A 20716-nucleotide genomic window follows, 5' to 3' on the forward strand; every position below is an offset into this window, starting at 1 on the left:
GTAGAGTCTAAGCACAACGCAAGACGTAAAAATACCCATGGTTACTCGGTAATATGAAAGGTTAAAGCGTATTTTTCCAAAAACTTAAACTTAAACCTAACCCAAACTCATCCCCTCCTATCCCCATGTGCACACTTTCCAGCAGAGGAGGTATAAATCATTAAAGTTACAGCAGTTACATACCCGTCAGTGACTGCAGAAGCAACTGGAGACTGAATTAAAACTGCAGATGGAACACATTTCGAACATGTTCTACAGTTTCTGCGAGAGAGGCCCATCTAATACCCAGTAGTAATGCAAGTATGACAATAACAGACAAGGCAAGGAAGAATACAGGGGTAGCACATTTAAACATTTGCTGTTGAGATCAATACATAAATTATGGCCGTTTGGATGTGGTGCAGGGCATTCACCTCCAACAAAACTATTCCCCAGAGAGGACAAATAAAACAGAACAATTCCAGAAGCACATTACATACACCTTGAGAACATGTTGATTTAAATCATGTTTTACTTCCTCAACTGAAGACACCAATTAACATCAGCAGAAACAAAGATTCAATCTGCATTATTCTAGAAATCAAGATATTTACAAACTAGTCTGGCAGTATAATAGTAAAGCATTATCATCAATGCTAATAAAGAAATAAAAATTCCACTGTAATCCCTCCTCATAAACAAAGTTCATATTTAGTGGACTCTATACAAAGTCTTGCAAGTATAGTTTATTATTGTCACGTGTGCCGAAGTACACATGTTTTCACACATATGGAAACATTTCAAAACTGCCCTTCTTTCAGCTATTTCATTAAAAAGGCAAATTTGTTCTGCTTACACCAGCCAATGACTTTCATTGAGCATTGCTTTGCATGTTTAACCAATTTGTTGGTTGAGTGTTAACCTTTCCACCCCACCTCAGTTTGCCTCCATCAAAGCTCTAGTAAAATTGGATAAGCTAATGCAAAAAAGATTTGCAAACAGTTCCTGCAACAAATATAATTTTGTCGTGACTTTGACCTAATTGCCTCAGTAAATCTAATTACTTAAATCATAGTACAAAGGCACAGATCTTTCAGCGTTGTTTTTTGCTGTCTTTCAGTCCAAAACAGCCAACAATATGGAAAACCAACTGTATGTTGTGCACACAAAAAGCAGGATAAAATCAAATTGGCTAATTAGTATCCAATCCATTTGCTCATATTAAAGAGATAACAGGCTTCATCAACAGTGCTGCCAAGTAGCAACTACTAATTAATAACAAACATAATGATGGTCATTTTGGATCTAACCAGATCTACTAGCCTGCAGACCTCAGTGGTCCATATATAGACCAAACACATGAATTCCAGAGATAGGAACGTGATGTCAGAGTACTCTGGCATAAGCAAAATCAATAAATAGGCTATGGAAAAACCATCCCAGTTGTTGAACTTGCAACTTCAAGGACAATGGTTGAGGGAGGTCAATTATTCCAAAACCACAACATCACCGTGGGAGTTTCCCAGGATAGTATCCGATGGCCAAACATTTTCCGCTTTGTCATCTTAAAGTTCACTGATGCTTGAACAATGTTCCATTCCACTGGTAGGAAGCAGAAAATGATGGAAGATTGTGATTCAGACTGAAGGCCTTTTACTGGTGGTGTGCCACAGGATTGGTGCTGGGCCCATTGCTGTTCGTCATTTGTTTAAAAAATTTGAATGAGTATACAAGGCAGTTTGTGAGCTCACACCCGGCCTCTTGCGAAGACACTATACCCTACTTTCAATTTCTCTATCTCAGCTGCATCTGCTCCCAAGATGAGGCTTTCCACTCTAAGACATCCGAGATGTCCTCTAGTCAAGGGCCCGTCCCACCGTACGAGGTAATTCAATAGTTCTCCCCTGATTCGCGCTCGTGTAATGTACGTAGCGGGTACGTAGGAGCGCGTGGACGTCACGTAGCGGCTCGTACGAGTTAACGGTAGGTACTCGGGATATCCGGTAAACTAGTGACGTTTTTTCAACACTGTGAAAAACGTCCACAAGTAAAAAAATACTCGTGATGAAAAAAATTGTTACTTTTTACTCGTACGAGCCCCTACGTACATTACACAAGCTCGAATCAGGGGAGAACTCGGGAGAACTCCTGAATTACCTTCTTTATTCTCTTTTTTTTCTTATTTCACCTCACTTCTTTGTTTTCTCCTTCGGGCTATACAGCCCCATGGGCTCTTTCTTTTCTATTTCTTCTCGAACTAACAATATCACTATATAATATTCTCTTTCTCTCTATTTCTTGCTTTTCTTACTTTTTTTTTTACTATTAAATTTAAAATAAGAAGTTGTACACGAAATGTACTATGTTATTCATGTCTTATATTATTGTACACTACTTCTAATAAAAATATTTTTAAAAAAAAAGAAAATTAGCGGGTGAGGCAACATCAATGGAGCGAAGGAATAGTTTTTGGTTGAGACCCTTCTTCAGGCTGGAAAAGGAAAGGAAGAGGCGGAGACAGTAGGCTGTGGGAGAGCTGGGAATGGGGGGGAGACAGCAAGGACTACCTGAAATTGCAGAAGCCAATGTTCATACCGCTGGGGTGTAAACTATCCAAGCGAAATAGGAGGTGCTGTTCCTCCAATTTGCGGTGGGCCTCACTCTGGCCATGGAGAAGGCCCAGGACAGAAAGGTCGGATTCGGAATGGGAGGGGGAGGTGAAGTGCTGAGCCACCGGGAGATCAGGTTGGTTATTGCGAACTGAGTGGTGTTGTGCAAAGCGATTGCCAAGCCTGTGCCTGGTCTCACCGAGGTTGATCATACGCTGAATAATCCAACCACATTTTTGTTTGGAAGTGGAAAGAAATAATAGAAATTGCATTCATTGCAATGTGTAAAAAGAGTTGAAATACTGTATACACTGTATTATAATTTTGCTGCATGTCATTGTGGTATATAATGTCTACTTTCTATGATTCTATGATTCTATGTCTTGATTGGTGAATATGTTTAGTTTGTGACTTTATTTGAAGCAGAAATAATATGTGAATGCTTCATTGAGAATAATTCCGACTGGTAACTACGCACTTCGTCCGAGCACATTATCGCACGCGTCATACAAGCCGTCTTAAATGGCCACCTAAACTGTAATTTGGCAACCTAAAAAGCTGCCTAGGTTGCCCGGCTGAAAACAGAGAAAAAAAGTTGAGCCCTGATCAGTGTATTTACTTTCCTAGGCATCCGAGAAGATTTGCCACGAGGGTGTGAGGAACTTGGGAGATGGTGCATTGCTACTTGTTCCCAGTCAAGATCTCGCCAGTGCCCTGTTGCACTTACATAGGACACCTTTGTTCCTGTACTCAAAAACCTTTGCAGTTGTATGGAGCTTTGCAAAACCACATTTGGAGTGTTATATACAGTTTTGGTTGCTACAGGAAGGATGGGAGGCTGGAGGGGGTGCAAGAGCTTCATCGGGATATGACCTGGATTAGGGAACATTAGCTACAACAGGTCACACAGACATAGATTACTTTTTCTGGAGCTTTGAGGAGTGACCAGACAGAATACTATAAAATTATGAGAGGCAGTGGTATAGTACCTAGTGAGGGTAGACAAAAATGCTGGAGAAACTCAACAGGTGAGGCAGCATCTATGGAGTGAAGGAAATAGGCAACGTTTCGGGTCAAGACCCTTCTTTACCAAGTAAGAATCTTTCACACGTTGAAGCAGCCAAATACAGGATGGCATAAATTTAAGGTGAGAGGGGTAAAGTTTAAAAGGAACTTTGCATGGCTTTTTTTTTTTTAAAAGGCTGAGCGATAGATGCAGGTAGACCCTGCTGGGGGAAGTGGTGGAAGCAGACAGCAATTTTTAAGAGCCATTAGACAGACAGGAATAGGCCAAGAATAGGGGAATCATGGTCAGCACAAAACAGATGGCTGAACTTTATTGCCTTCCTTCACAGTGGGAAACCTTGATTCCGCTGCATGGGGATGTTCATGTTAAATTCTATCGTGTGTTGTGTTTTTTTTATTCGTATGGCTGTATGGTAACTCAAATCTCACTGTACCAATTGGTGCATGTGACAATAAGTGTAACTTGAACTTGAAAATGGGCTGAAGGGCCTGTATCTATACTGTTCTATGTAAATAATATCCGCTTTGAAAGAGTTACTTTTTAATTAGCATTCCATTTTCCATCAGACTGATTATCTTTTATGAATTTGCCTCACCAAGTCAGTACACTATCTACTGCAATAGAGTCCTCAGTTGAGGTGATCCAGATCAATAGTAATATAGGAATCCTTTCAAAATGGTTGTAGTTCTTGGAATAGGTGGTCCTATATTTAGTGCCCTCAGCTTTTGCAGACCAAATGTGACAAATGCTGTACAAGTTATTGCCATACTCTACTCTGGCTCTTGGCCATTCCTCATTTAATATTTCCTCCTCGGCATATGCCCTTTCTCACACTTTGCTTCCAAAAACAGTCAAAAGCAAGGCCTCCATTCAACCAAATATTGAGAATGAAAATGTGGATTCATCCATTATGCTGTGCAATTATTTCCATAATACGTGGGCTGAATGTTCTAGTGACCTTTGCAGGCACATTTTACGCAACCACAAACAAAAAACATGCAATTACCTACACCCATTCACAAACTCAGTGCCCCAAAATGCTTTACAAACAAGTAGGTTTGACGGAGTGCGAGTTTTGAGTTGCTGCCTGACATGCACATGGGAAGCGGTACTAAATAAGAAAAACACATGAAATTGAAATGCAATGTAGCAGACATCGTGTAGAAGTTTCAGCCAACCTTTTCAGGTGCACAGCGAGGCCTTTTCACCTCTGCATTGAGTGATTGCTTAAGCTCAGGGATTGAAAACCAGGTAGGAGCAGATTTCTCAGCTTATGTTTTTATATATAGTATAGGGATCGATCATAATACAGCATAAAACATTAAATATTCTTATATCCATTTCTCCATATAAAGATTCAATCTTTAACATCATATTTCCCTTCCTCTACTCAGAACTCTGAAGAGAATCACACATGGATCAACTTGGAAGCAATACAGTTAATGATGCCAAAAAAAAAATATTGAATGAAGGTATCTCCTAAGCAGCAGGTTCAAAAGTGGAAAATAATAAAATGAATAAGAAAAATTGCTGCAGAATGGATTGAGCACAATAAATGAGAAGATGCAGGATGGTTTTGATAGCTTCCCACTGAAAGGTTTTAACATCAGTGGTTCCATCCTTAGATAAAGATGTTAACTTTGGAATGGAGAATAAAGGGAATGAACATTCATTTCAGTAGACCACAAACCACCAACTCAACCATAGGCATTCAGACATTAAAAATGAATGAATTTCCTAAGAACATCAGATCAGGGTAGATTTATGTTCACAAGCCTGCACTATCATTTGTTAATGGTTAATTTGTGGCCTACCTCCACCACCTGTATACCCCATATCATCTTTGCTTAAACACCTACCCATCTTAAATTTAATATCAACTGTTGACCTAGCATCAATATTCTTCTGCCAAGAATTGTTTCCAACTTCACTCTGGAGGGACCTGGATCTATTTTTTAGGACCACATACCCTACAACTGTTCTTCATAATATCTGGGAATTCTGCTGAATTTAGGGATAAATCCCTCCGACCAATTCCCTCTATTAAGAAAGAGATATGGCTCAGTGAGACAACAAGGTCAGAAATGAAAATGTTAAACGTGCCAATATTTGTCTCTTGGATATGTTTCCATAGACACCAAATCCCCAAGTAATCTTAATGCTTTAGCAAAGACAGTGATTTCATTGAAATGTAGAAGATAAAATATGAAACACAGATTAAATCTCAATGGGCTAGTTATACATTTTGAGATGATGGAAATTGTGGACAGTGTATGTCATTCACTTGGATTCCCAGAAATACTACATTATTTCAGAAGTTTAATACCGAATAGCCAGGAGATTCAAAGGATAATTAGAATGGATTCTGATTGGCATTTGGAGCGATTGAATCTGAGGCAGTGAAGGAAGAGGGGAAGAAAAATCTGAGAAGAATATAATAAATGCACTCCTTTGGGATTTGCCCTGGTATCTCAACTTTTCTACAAAAGGAACAGAGATGCGTATTCACATTTTCAGATAACCCAAGTTAAGAATCACAACATAATGGAAGCATTAAGTTATAAGGGGACAAACTAACTAATTGAATCAAACTGCAGCAGGTGGACTACAGTGCAAGATCATCCACTTCAGATCCAAGAAAAACAAATGCAACTATGTTCCTAATAGGAAAAGATAAACATTAAGTGTTCAGGTACATGGTTCTTTGATCAGATTTTATCTAGAATTGCATATTTAGTTTTGGAAGGATATACTGACCTTGAAAAAATGAGCAACACAGATTCTTCAAAATGATACCAAGTCTCATTAGAGCTGTGATTTGGACAGGGCATAAATCAAATGTACTCGGAATTTGAAAGAAAGTAGGTAAAATAATGCAATCTTTAGAGTGGTCCTGGAGGGAATGTAAAAAAAGATATTTTCCCTGTTGGAGAATTCAGCATGGAGTCTCAATGTTAAATTTACACAAGGTATTTGAGAAAGAAAAAATCCAAAAGTCCATTTAAATGGAAGTTTTTCATTAAAGAATTTGGATTTGAGGGGCATGTGCCATAAATCAAGGTATTAAACCAAGTAGTAGCGATAAATTGATGCATCAACTGGAAAGGCGCTATATAAATCCCATCCATTATTATTATTATTATTATTATTATAGTTGCAAATTGTAGGATAAATTCAAAGTAGCAAAGAAGTACATCACTAAACCAATACATTCCACAAAATGTAAATGATCCATTTTAAGAGCTGAGCAGCCACAGGAATAAAATGAGGCAAAGACAGAATAAAACAAATAATGCTTTGACAAAAAAAATGACGGGGAAAGCTAGGCAGAGCAATAAATTAGCAGTAAAACTAAAACAGACTTTTAAAATCTTGTAAGGAAATCAAATCAAATTGTATAAGCTTCCATAAATATATTAAGAGTGCTAAAGGGGATGGGGAGAGAAAATTACTCTAATTGGTAGATTATAAGGAGAGATCTACTAGTATTTCAACTATTCACCACACGTATCATCAGTTTGAATGAAACAATAGAATTGCAAGTACTGAAAAGGGCTTCCCAGGCTTTATCCCGCCCCCACCTCTTCTAGCTTTCTCGCCCCCCTTTCATCAATCAAGTCTGACGAAGGGTCGCGACGCAAAATGTCACCCGTTCTCTAGAAATGCTGCCTGGCTTGCTAAGTTACTTCAGCTTTTGTCGTTGTTTAAATAAATCAGCATCTGCAGTTCCTGGTTGGAAGGAACTGTGGATGCTGGTTTAAAACGATGATAGACACGTAAAGCTGGAGTACCTGAGACATTCTCTGAGCCACTGAGTTACTCCAGCTTTTTACGTCATTCTGCAGTTCTTGGTGTGTTCAACAGAATTAGGTCTATCTTTAAAATGTTGCACTAAGTTCGAAGGCACAGTCAGCTGACTAGCTGGAGAAAAGGAAGTTGCAAAGAAACATTATAAAATAAATAGGTGAAACTGCACCAGATGGAGTTCTGCACAGGGATGCCGAAGGTCACCCACATTGCAACCAAAAAGAAAAAAAGGATCACATTGAAATGCATTCCATTCAGACACTAGAAAGAAAATGATTTGGGTCCCCAGGTGTATTAATCATTTAAAAGCAGGTGTGAAAAAATAATCAAATGGCTAAGAGCATGTTAGCCTTCTCAAGGGTACAAGAATACAGAAAGGGAGGAAGTTATGCTTTATTTGTACATCTTGGTCGGACCCCAGCTGGAGTTTTATGCATTGCACATCAGGAGGATATACTGGCCTTGGAGGGGTTCGGTATGAATTCCATAGAATTATATGAGGGCTTTAAGGTTTACTGCTTGATGATAAGTTGCATACATTATTACACCCTCTAGTTGTAGGATAAATTAATTGGGGTTCTAAGATGATCAAGGATAAAATAAAGTAGATATATCAAGTAATCTTGTGGTAGAGAAAATCCAGAGGGATTTTTATTTCAAGTAGAAAAATTGTCAAAGGGTAGCGGAAATTAGTAACTTACTTCTCGTATGAATTATAGTTCCCAGAGATCAAAATCATCAAAAGGTATCTACTACAGCTGAATGACAGAATAAACTGGAACATCAGCCCCCAACATGGGGTTTGTGAACCCTTACGTTGACATGGATTACACTGGTGCCACGAAACTTTAAGATTGCAGACATTTTGCCAGTATGTGCCAAGTAGAAATACACAAAACCCTATTCAGCACACAAACTGTTTTGGCTACTTGACTGCTAGCAATCTACAAAACAGCCCCAACTTTTAAACCGTAATTACGTTATTGTAAAGGCATCTGGAATTTATTTTGTTGGGAGAGGGTAAGAAACAGCAGCAGGTATGTGTGTAAACAAGCAGGGATTTCATTCAAAAGAGGTTGGAAATCATTGCCCGTAGGCGTAAATGGCTTCTTCCTCCCGAATTCCCAAAAGCAACCCATATCTTTGGGAAAGGGCCAATAACAAGATAATTTATGGATCCAAGCCACTCCACCTGAACAACATCATAGCTGGAGAAAAAGATCCAAGACAAAATAAATGATTGACATACTAGGAGCAACAAGCTCAGTTTTTGATAGGCCATACATTATGGGAGATGCTGGAAGAAAATAAGCAATTGAGTTAAACATTTCTAAGCTAATATGAGCATGTAAACATCCTTGAGATTACTTTCTATGAACTGATGTGTAACACTATAAAGTAAAGGATTTGAACAAAACTCTTGAGCCATTAGCTTCCATTTTCTTTTTTAAAAGAGAGCTACAGAAAATTGCCTGAACACAAAAGATAAAACTGAACTGTGTCTGAAGAAGGGTCCCAACCCAAAACATCACCCATTCTTTTTCTCCAGAGATTCTGCCTGACTTCCAAGTGAGATACATTTCTTCCTGTGTTTCCCCACTGTGGGGTTTAAACATGTAATCGCATCATATGCAAATAAAACTCACTCACTCCATGACACACTTGTTGCACTATGATTTCCAAGTGACAGCAATGTTGGAGAATTTTGCTTTCAACAATCAATAGTTTTTTACCTGTCCAAGTATAGAACAGGAAAAACAGGGCATCAGCCTGAAAATATCTTCACTGTTCTCCACCCTCAGGATTAAGTTCCATAACAACCAGTGTAACATTCTTTCTCAATAACCACACCATTCTTGTTAGTTCCACAGCTTTCCCATCTAAAATAATTCTCCAGAGACACACCCAAATGTCCATTGCTGGTATCAAATTTCATTCATAAAATAACCCGATTCAGCAAAAATTAAAGGGATTCATAAATATGATAAAAGGGCTGAAAGGTACATTGATCAGAAAACAACTAAGCAAAATTTACTGAGCATGGGTGAAATGCTAACTGAGAACTTGATATCAGTCTTTACCAATAAAAATGTTGGAGCATTATGATGGGATCCGGATAAAATTGACGAAAGTACCAAAAGGCTAGCTGCGCTGAAAGCGAATAAATTGTCAGGCCCATATGGAATGAATCTCGAGCTGTTGACAGAACAAACTAAATAAATAAATTGCAGATGCCCTTCCACAATCTCACAAACATATAGAAGACGTGTGTGCGTAGAGGGAGAACTGGAAGACTGAAAAATGTTACACTACTAATCACACAGAAAGGCACAGTTATGAACTCTATTTACAGATCAGTTAGTACAACCACAGTGCGGGGGGGGGGAAATAATGGTCAAGGAAATAATTAAGGACAGAACTATCAGTTTTTGGGCAACTGAGGATTAATTAGCAGGAGCCAGTTTGGATTTGTTATGGACTTTGTGTCTAACCAACAATAGATATTTCTGATCAACCAACAAAGAGGATTGATGAGGGATATAATATATATATAGTTGTTGTAGTGTATAAGGACCTCAAAAAGTACCACAATGAATGTGTCATCAAGATTGAAAGTCGTGGATTGAAGAGAGGCTCCAGCAGTATGATTAGATGATCAGCTGAGCAATTGGTGAAAGGTTGTTTTTCAAACTAGAGTATACAGTGGAGTTCCCCAAGGAACAGCCCTGCGAAGATTGATTTTCTTTATATAATTTTAATAATGGGGGTCTGCATCCAAACGGAACAAGCTCCAAATTTGCAGATGACGAAACACGGAGGTACAGTGAACTGCGAGGTTCGTAATAGCAGATATAAATGGGCTGTAGAATTGGCAAAGCAGTGGCATATGGAATGTAATTGAGAGAAATGTGAAATTTACATTTAGGTAGGAAGAACATGGGTCAATATAAATTACAGAGGAAACATTTTAAATGGGTATCAGAACAGATGTTGAAGTAAATGTCCCTAATGCTTTCAAGGCAGCAAAGCTGAGGAAAAAAAAAGTAATGTCAACGAAAAGCAAACAGGACGCTGGTCTTCATGAGCAGTTGCATCTAGTATACGAGTAGTGAAACGTTACAAAATAGTAGGAACAAGGAAATGCAGATGATGGTTTACAAAAAAAAACACAAAATGCTGGGGTAACTCAGTGGGTCAGGCAACATCTCTGGAGAAGGCGGATAGGTGATGTTTCAGACTAAACTGGTCTGAAGATGGGTCCCAATCCAAAACGTCACAAATCCATGTTCTCCAGAGATGCTGCTGACCTGCTGAGTTACTACAGCATTTTGTGCCCTTTTACACAAAATAGTGATTGTTCCACAAGTAGATGATGACATTCAGTTTCAGGCTCCACACCAAGGGTAATGAATGGGATAGTGATTCCCAAATGACTCCAGAGGCAGGAGATTTTAGCTATTATGTGTATTTAAAGCATATATTAAATACATTTTTATATCGAGTTCATAAATGATAGGCGTAGAATTAGGCCATTCAGCCCATCGTCTACTCCACCATTCAATCATGGCTAATCTATCTCTCCCTCCTATCCCCATTCTCCTGCCTTCTCCCCATAACCCCCGACGCCCATAGTAATCAAGAATCTATCTATGCCTTCCAAATATCCATTGACGGCCTCCACACCCTTCTGTGGAGAGCTAGTGGATTGCTCAGACATGAAGATGGTATGGACAACACAGCTACAATGGCCTCCTTCCATCAAGTGCCCATTTTGAGATTCACTATTCATCAGGTTAATTCAGATTCACCCCAAAACCAAGCAAGTTTTCTCATGAAAAATATCTTGCATGCCTTCCACCTTCAGCCTCTGTACAACACAACGTCTACTTCTGACGTGGTCATATTGCATCCATTAAGTAGTTGCCTTTATGTGATTGAGATATTATTCCTTTCAGCTTATTTTTCCAGCTCTAGTTATTTTTGGATCCATAAATAATCCATCGTTTCTTTCTTTTTTTTTAATCCCAACAATCTTTTGGCTCTCTATCACATTTATTCAGCGTATGATCTGCTGGGCCACACCCTCATCCCCACCTCTAATGCCCTGGTACACATTAAACCACGCACCTCGCCCTGGCACAACCCTAATTTTCAAAGAATGCAGACTGCTAGGTTCAGATGACAAATTGTTCATCCATTCACAGAACTGCACAGACCTTATTAAACATTGGGTCTTTCTCTCATCTGCTAGAGTTCCTCACAATTCCAGGCTCATCCCCAAATGAAAAGATAACCATTGGCTTCTTATTTCTATTACAGTGTTCAGTACTCCCATCAAACCTCACCCATCCCTTCTATTCAGCAATGGTAAGGAGCTCATGATGAATTACTCTCACTAAAATTAAGATTCCTTAATCTGATTTCTCTGCTGCTTTCTTCCATTCCCAACATATCAGGTTAAATTCCTTCCAGCCACCAGCCCCCACATTGAACTTGCATCTCTATACCATCTTCCTCTCATATCTTCTCAGAGCCCATTTCATCCTCAAGAATTTATAATAATAATAATAATAAATTTTATTTATGGGCGCCTTTCAAGAGTCTCAAGGACACCTTACAAAAATTTAGCAAGTAGAGGAAAAACATGCAAGGGGAATGAAATAAATAGTAGACATGACTAGTACACAAATTAAAGACAGAATTCAATTCAAAACACAATACGAGGCAATTCATGCACAGATGAAAAGGGAGAGGGACGTGGGGCTAAGGATAGGCAGAGGTGAAGAGATGGGTCTTGAGGCGGGACTGGAAGATGGTGAGGGACACGGAATTGCGGATCAGTTGGGGGAGGGAGTTCCAGAGCCTGGGAGCTGCCCTGGAGAAGGCTCGGTCCCCAAAACTGCGGAGGTTGGACTTGTGGATGGAGAAGAGACCGGCTGATGTGGATCTGAGGGACCGTGAGGGTTGGTAGGGGGAGAGGAGGTCAGTGAGATATGGGGGGGGGGGGCAGATGGTGGAGGGCTTTGTAGGTGAGGATCAGGATTTTGTAGGTGATCCGGTGGGAGATGGGAAGCCAGTGAAGTTGTTTGAGGACTGGAGTGATGTGATGCCAGGATTTGGTGTGGGTGATGAGTCGGGCGGCTGCGTTCTGGACCAGTTGGAGTCGGTTGATGTAGGTGGAGCTGATGCCAAGGAGAAGTGAGTTGCAGTAGTCCAGTCGGGAGGAGATGAAGGCATGGATGAGTCTTTCAGCAGCGGGAGGTGTGAGAGAGGGTCTGAGTTTGGCGATGTTGCGGAGATGAAAGAAGGAGGTTTTAATGACATGGCGGATGTGAGGCTCAAGGGAGAGGGTGGAATCAAAGATCACGCCAAGGTTGCGGGCCTGGGGAGATGGGGAGACAGTGGTGTCGTCGATGGTGAGAGTGGGGTTATTGATTTTGCTGAGTGTGGATTTGGAGCCTATAATTTGGATTTATAATCCTTTCCAACCAAAATTACTGACGACCCAACTTCCCTTCATAACCTCTCCCATGTAAGATATTTATAGTTCTCTGTCCTTGGATACAAAATAACCCAATTCCTTTAAACCTGTAGTTTCCAGTAACCCTCTCCAAAATATCCCTCCATTTCTCCTCTGTCAACTTACAGCCCCACCTTCAATCACACTTTCTTTGTCACAGACACTGAATGTGATGAATTTTCCAGGTACAGGCATCTCGCACAATCAAAGGTATGCCAGGCACCGCATGCAACTATGCTGCCAGGCTTAAATTTCAGCTCATCATTTTGAAAACAAGAGCACATACAGTGCCCTCCATAATGTTTGGGACAAAGATGCATTATTTATTTATTTGCCTAGGTACTCCACGATTTGAGATTTGTAATTAAAAAAAAAAATCACATGTGGTTAAAGTGCACATTGTCAAATTATATGAAATGGGATGGGGGGGGGGGGGGGGGATTATGTATAAACACTGCTGTAATTTCTACATGGTGAAACCAAAATGTATAAAAATACCCTTTAATAAAATCTGACAATGTGCATTTTATTCACATGTGATTTTTTCTATTACAATTCTCAAATTGTGGAGTACAGAGGCAAATAAATAAACGACGGGTCTTTGTCCCAAACATTATGGAGGACACCAAGTTAAACTTCACATGTAAAAGAACATGTAAAACATGAAGTGCCTGCACTTCATACTGGAAACTTCACATCAGATGTCCATTTCCCCCCCCCCCCCCAACAAATGACACATGCAGGTAGACAAAAGTGCTGGAGAAACTCAGCTGGTGCAGCAGCATCTATGGAGCGAAGGAAATAGGCAACGTTTCGGGTCGAGACCCTTCTTCAGACTGATTTGCCACTGCGAAATGACAACACGCAATTCTGACCAAGGAAAACCAGCCATTCTTTCTTTGATCTCCCTATTGCCTTTGACACAGTTGCCTATACCTATATTTCCCATTGGTTGTAATTGTTTGCTTATTCGTATACTTTTAAATGCAGCCGGAAAACTTTCTGCAAATTTATCTTCCCTGGATCCCTATTACCACTGCACCACACTCCCCCGCTCAAGTCTATTCCCAACATCCTAGTTATCAACTACGTGCTGCCAACAACTCTCCCCCATCGTCACCAATAATCGAGAAACAAATCATTTATGTCATGCTGATAACTAAATTCAAATTCATCATCACTGTCTATTCCTACCCCCATTGTTAATTTGTTAACTGCTGTTTTAGAGAAGAAATTTACTCCAACCAAATACTGCTAGAAGAAGCAAAGCCATTGTCTTGTCTGTCACGTACAAAACTTCTTCTGAATATAATTTTCTAGCTGCTCCTCCATTTAATTATCTGCTGTAGTACATCTACTGTCAAAATCTCTCTCCACAGCAATGTCTGTAGAATTGGCTATCATGCTTAGACCAATGTGTAAGAAGGAACTGCAGATGCTGGCTTAAACGGAATATGGACACAAAATGCTAGAGTAACTCAGTGGGACAGGCAGCATCTCTGGAGAGAATGGGTGATGATTCAGGTCGAGACTCTTCTTCAGATTAAAGATCCTTCAGAAGGCCCTTCTCGACCCAAAACGTCACCTATTCCTTTCCTTTTCTCCAGAGATGCTGCATGTCCCATTAAGTTACTACAGCATCTTGTCTATAATGCTTAGCCCAATCTTCTCAATGGCAGCTCAAAATGCTATTGGTTATATCTTATAACAGGTCCTAGTCACACACCACCCTTTTGCTTGCCGAACTATACTGGTATTCAAAAATTTAAGATTCTCATTGTTAGTTTTCAAATCCCATCAATAATTTCTTCTGAAGAAGACATAAAGTGCTGCAGTAACTCAGCAGGTCAAGCAGCATCTCTGAAGAACATGGACAGGTGATTTTTTTTTCTCAGGTCGGAACTTCAGGGTGATTGTAGTGGTGGTAGGGGGGGGGGGGGGGGCAGGTGATAGAGAAAGCTGGAAGAGAGTTGGGGGTAGGACAGAGCCTGGCCAGTTATAGGTGGCTACCAGTGATGCTGTCTGACCTGCTAAGTTACTCCGGAGATGATGTCTGACCTGCTAAGTTACTCCAGCATTTTGTGTCTGTAAACCAGCATCTGCAGTTCTACTATTTATGACAATAAAGGATACTTTACTTTATTTTCTTCCAGACTTGCAACCCACTTGCAATTCCCTCAATTAAGGCTCTCGGGATTTCAATCACTCATTACTCATAGCCGCGTCCTTAGCTTACCAAGGAGGCCAGTTCAGAACTTCTTTCCTTAAACCACTCCACAGATCTCGAAATAGGGCTCTTAAAGATAGGGGAGTCAGGGGATATGGGGTACTGATTGGGGATGATCAGCCATGATCCACATTGAATGGTGGTGCTGGCTCGAAGGGCCTAATGGCCTACTCCTGCACCTATTGTCTATTATAAAATGCTCCTTAAAAATCTAGCTCTTGGGCCAAGCTTTTGGTGCTATATTCCTGTCTTTCCCAAATGCTTCAATATCAAATTTTGTCTTCAATAAAACCAATGCACCTTAAAATATAGAAACACAAATAGTCGTGTCATTGTCAGAGCACCTGCCACAGTTGAGATAGAAAACACAGACAGCTGCACAGACTAAACTTCCGATGCATTCTACACATTATTCACATATTAAATGGGGCACAAATCTTTGCCATCAATATAAATATTATGTCATCCACAGAATAGGAAACGGTTGTATCCCCTTCATATGTGTGCATATATTGATATATGTAAAAATATCTTCCAAAACTCAAAGAATTTACACATGACACATACTGTGACGTGATTTTCTACGATAAAAATATAAGCACAATATTTCGATTAAGATGAAACGGCTTTATCCTGAAACACAAATAAAATGTCTATATGTCAATGCTTACCATTCTAAATGCTAAATTCACTATGGAATTTACCTTTATAAACTTATTGCACTTAATTACTCGCTATGTGGCTAGACATGCTGAATCACAAATGGGGACATGGACTGCGGCATTTTGAATCAATAACAGTCTTGGAGAGAATTGAAAACCAGGTTAGAGGATGCTGGATACAGCGGTAATAGGTTAGGTTAAGGCAGATAGGGGTGAAAGGAAAGCGAGACAAATGCAGGCAATTTTGTAGGTGGAATAGCATTGGTAATGGCTTTTATTCCCGCATCTGATCCAGGCTCAGGGTTAATATTATGCCAAAAGGTTCAGTCACAGTCACTCACAACCTTCAAGGCAGACAGGCAACCTATCCCCAGGGATCCATGCTGAGCAGATGGAAGAGTACAAGAACATCACGGGAATAACAGGCCCTCTGATTCTTGCACCCCACCCCTTCCAAGCCCATGGGCAATATCCCATCTTTCAGCTAGCAATCCCTCCTGATTACAAGTGAAGATCAAGCAATCACTTGAGACACTTACACGCACTACAAAACACAGTGGACTAGCCTAGAACATTATTTATTTTAAAATTCATCCATTGATTAAAATTACTCGATGTTAAATTTTAGCACTAATTAATTAGTAACACTATTCTTTGGACTAAAAACAAAAACATTTTACAGACTATGATCATTTTAAAATAAACCAGCACATTTTTAAATTAGCATGAACAAATGTTCATTTTAGAAGATTACAAAGGAACTATAATATCAGAATAGAACATGTCTTGCTGCAAGTGAAATTGACTGTGCAGCCTGCATCTTACTGCACAAATTGTTTAAAGACCAGAATTAGGAACCAAGTGATGAACAGCTACAAGAGAAAAAAAACATATTATTTTAAAAGTTAATTTTTTACCTTGAATTAATTGCTGATTCATTCAAGACAACTGGGAACAACGGTCATTCTTAATTCTTGATGTACATTAGCTAGACTCAACCTTGGACCCATTTTAATCAACTGTACATTAGAGACAAACCCTTCACTGCATAGTAATAAGGAGTGGAAGAACTGGAAACTGTCTAAATCCCTCTCTGCCTCTGCAAAGACGAAGGATAACTGTTGTCATAGCCAAGGATAGTTAATTCACCATACGCTACACATCAGAATAAGAGCTACTTGGTTATTTAGCTGTAGTATTCATTTTGATGCCGGCATATGACATGCAGAAGATTTGGGATTTGCCATTTTCTTGTACCTAGAGAATACATTTAAAGTGATCAAAACTGAGGGATTTTGATACTGAAAACAGAGCTAAAATAATTTCCACTGGTTAGTAAGAAAGCAAGATGATCAGCATCATACAAAAATGACAGATGCTGAAGGGGGTTGGGAAAAATAGGCACATTTGAGACATCATAAATGGAGCAGAACTCAATTTATGATATCATCTTGACCCCTTGATCTATTAATGTATTATGAAGTATCCACCCCCTCCATAACACTTTGTAGTATCAGACAGACGTAAACAGGTCCCCTCGCCCAAACTTTTGCCCATCTCACCATCCCAGGAGACTTCACCAAAACACCAGAAAAACAAGCTTTTGGAAGTGGCCTAGGAACCATGTGCTAAATGCATCGGATACCAAACATGTCAAGACATATGCCATATATTGTCAAAGGGGCGAAGGAGGGGTCAGAGAGAGTTTGTAGACTTGAAGTCACGTCTTAAATACAGTGTACACCATCCTCATTAAATTCTGATAGTCACTACATCTACGACTGTGATATGTTGGAACAAACAGATGACTGTGCAAGGGAATATTTTCAATTTTTCAAGCTAGTTTGCATGGGGTTTTTATTTTAAATCACAGAATCATCCATAACCAAGAAACTTCACTTACAACAATAATGAATAGGAAATTCAAGAATAACTACATTTTGCCAACATTCTGTATAAAGTTCATTTTACAAAAGTTCTTAATGCCCATTTGAGTTGAAACTGCAAGGATTGCATTCCATAAAATGTGTTCCTAAACCCTTTACCTGCTGTGTCAGAAAACTGCAAGAGTTAAACAAGGGTTATAAAATATTTACAAAAAGAACAATTTAAACCAGGATTATAAAAACATGGCCAAATCATATCGAAACTTCCCATCGGTAAAAAAGCACAGATTAATAAAAATCACCCTCAAGAGAAATATGCCCTTGGATTGTTTAAAAGGAAAATTATTTCTCCAATGTGTTTTGACACATGGCTCATTGACACACAAAACACAAAATTCACCAAAAATATTATCCCCAATCCGTGGCATTCAAACAAACAGACAAAAATAAGAATATGAATACAATGCCAACAAAATAATGTTGGCCTCAACAACAATATGCTAAAAAAAAAAAAGCAGCCAGCATGGAGTACAAAATAAGGGTTCACCAAAAAACATAGGGAAGGGGGTAAAATTCTACCTACCTTTTCTTTCCACAAAGGAGTGAAAGAAGACAAAAATTGTGAGGAAGGGGAATTTTAAATTAATGGTCAGCAGACATCTTGTTTTCTTCTGGAATCATAGGACACAGATGGGGAGAGTCAGGGTGAGTGTGTGTATGAGTGGATTGAAGCAGGATGAATTTCTTTTTCTCTGCTCCTTTACACTCTCTCACCCCACCTCTCTCACTCTGTCTCTATCTATCTATCTATCTCCCTCTCTCACACACACACACTCACACACACACTGAGAGAGTGCCTTGTGTGCCCTGGTTTTGGAAAGTCTCTACCACAGTGGGTGTGTGTGTGTGTGGAAATGGCGGATATTCCTGCAGACATTCTTCCCCCCTCACCAACTTTTTCCTCTGCAACCTCTGCTTCTACTGCACCCACTGCTTCTCCTTCCCCCCTCCCCAGCAGCAGGCATCGCCCATGATGTTTCTCACGCCGCCATGGAGGCAACTCGTCAGGTGATTCCCTCCGCGAAAAAGAAAAAAAGGGGGGGAACGACTTCCAGTGTCTCCTCCTAAATTACCACACAAAAAATCAACACAAAATCCACTTCTGCACGCACCATTCGACAGGCCGCACCCGATTTTCACTCAAAAACGTCGACGAACGGCCGCTATCGCATCATTTTCTTTTAGCGCTAAACTACAATAAGGAGATTTCTTTTTCTCTCTCCTCTCTCCCTCTCCCCGTCCACCGAACTTGATGCGTTCGTCCCGCCCCCTCTGCGACCCCATTGGCCCGGAGCCGTCGGGCCGGGCCGCTGATTGGTCGGCGGGGATGTCCATCAGCCAGGAGTCGGCCAAGCACTTTAGGTTGCGGCTTCCAAGGAGGAGGCGCGACAGGAAGTCGCCATCGAGCCGGAAGTAGGGGTCGTACGGCAGCAGGGAATGCTGGGAACTGTAGTTCCTAGCTTCATTGAAGCAAGGCTATCCATTGATAAGTTGTGTAGGAAGGAACTGCAGGTGCTGGTTTAAATTGGCAAGGGAACCAAGTATAATCAGGATTTTTGGATACACTACGATATATAATGCTAAGGAATGGATGTATACCCATGGAGGAATGTTGCACAGCTCTTGTTTTGTACAGGGAGGAACTGCAGATGCTGGTTTACAATACAATACAATACCATATATTTGTCATTTGAACCTCACATGAGGTTCAAACGAAATTTGGTTTAAAGCAAAGATAGACACGTAATGCTGGAGTAACTCAACAGGACAGGCAGCATCTCTGGAGAGAAGGAATGGGTGGCGTTTCAGGTCAAGAACCTTCAGTCTGAAGAAATGTAATTCATTCCTTCTCTCCAAACATTTAGATTTAGTATCTTCTTATTTGGATGTTGCTACCAGATTGGAAGACAACAAGAATTAATTTCTGTTGATTATCTCTGGGGATTTCTCTTTTTTTAACGTACGCATCAAAGAGAACTAAAACATAAAGCATTTGCGCATTGCATTGGCTGGAGGCAGGAGAGTTGCTGGAGGCTATTAAGCGTTGCAACATCCAAATAACCTCTGAACTACATAGACTATTATTGTTATTATCGCACTATTTTTGTTTGTCAGGTATTTTTATGTGGGTGGGTGTGTATATATATATATTTATGTATATATATATATGCTCTACACATACACACACACACACATATATGCATATATGTGTGTGTGTATATATATATATATATATACACATACACATACATATATGTGTGTGTGTGTGTGTGTGTATATATGTATGTGTGTATGTATATGTGTGTATATATATATAGGAGTTTTGCATCTATCTTTGGTTTAAACATACACACACATATATATATATATATGTTTAAACCGAAGATAGATGCAAAACGATTGTGTGTATGTGTATGTTTAAATCGAAGATAGACGCAAAACGCTGGCGTAACTCAGCGGGACAGGCAGCATCTCTGGAGAGAAGGAATGGGTGACGTTTCGGGTTGAGACCCTTCTTCAGACTGATGTCAGGTGCACACACACACACACACTCTGAAAAATGTTTTCTTGTTTATTAGATTAGATTAGATTAGATTCGTTGATTGTCATTCAGACCTTTCGGTCTGAACGAAATTTTGTTTCCCTGCAGTCATACATATAATAAAAAAATGACAAAAACACACTCAATCAACACAAATTTAACATCTATGATATATGATATCTTTATTTGATATATGATATCTTTATTTCGAACGATTTAAAAAAAAAAAGAAGAAAAGAAAAGATGAAAATGAATAAATAAAAGGAAAATTATATATATACATATATATATACATAAATACATACACACATACATACATATACATGTACATATATACATACATACATATACACACATACACATATACATAACATATATACATATATATATACATAA

The 20716-nt window shown here is 39.6% G+C and overlaps 1 protein-coding gene across 3 annotated transcripts in view; it reads right to left on the reverse strand.

The window, feature by feature from the left end:
• arhgap35 (Rho GTPase activating protein 35) overlaps positions 1-19028 on the reverse strand; it is an 87655-nt gene extending 68627 nt beyond the window's left edge. The window contains exon 1 of one of the 3 annotated variants that reach the window (XM_033014565.1): positions 18891-19028. The gene's annotated coding sequence lies outside the window, so the exon portion shown is untranslated. The other 2 variants (XM_033014567.1, XM_033014566.1) reach the window with 2 other exon arrangements.
• Between the last annotated feature and the right edge of the window lie 1688 nt (positions 19029-20716).

Source organism: Amblyraja radiata, chromosome 41 (assembly GCF_010909765.2).
Source record: "Amblyraja radiata isolate CabotCenter1 chromosome 41, sAmbRad1.1.pri, whole genome shotgun sequence".
Classification (NCBI taxonomy): Eukaryota; Metazoa; Chordata; class Chondrichthyes; order Rajiformes; family Rajidae; genus Amblyraja; species Amblyraja radiata.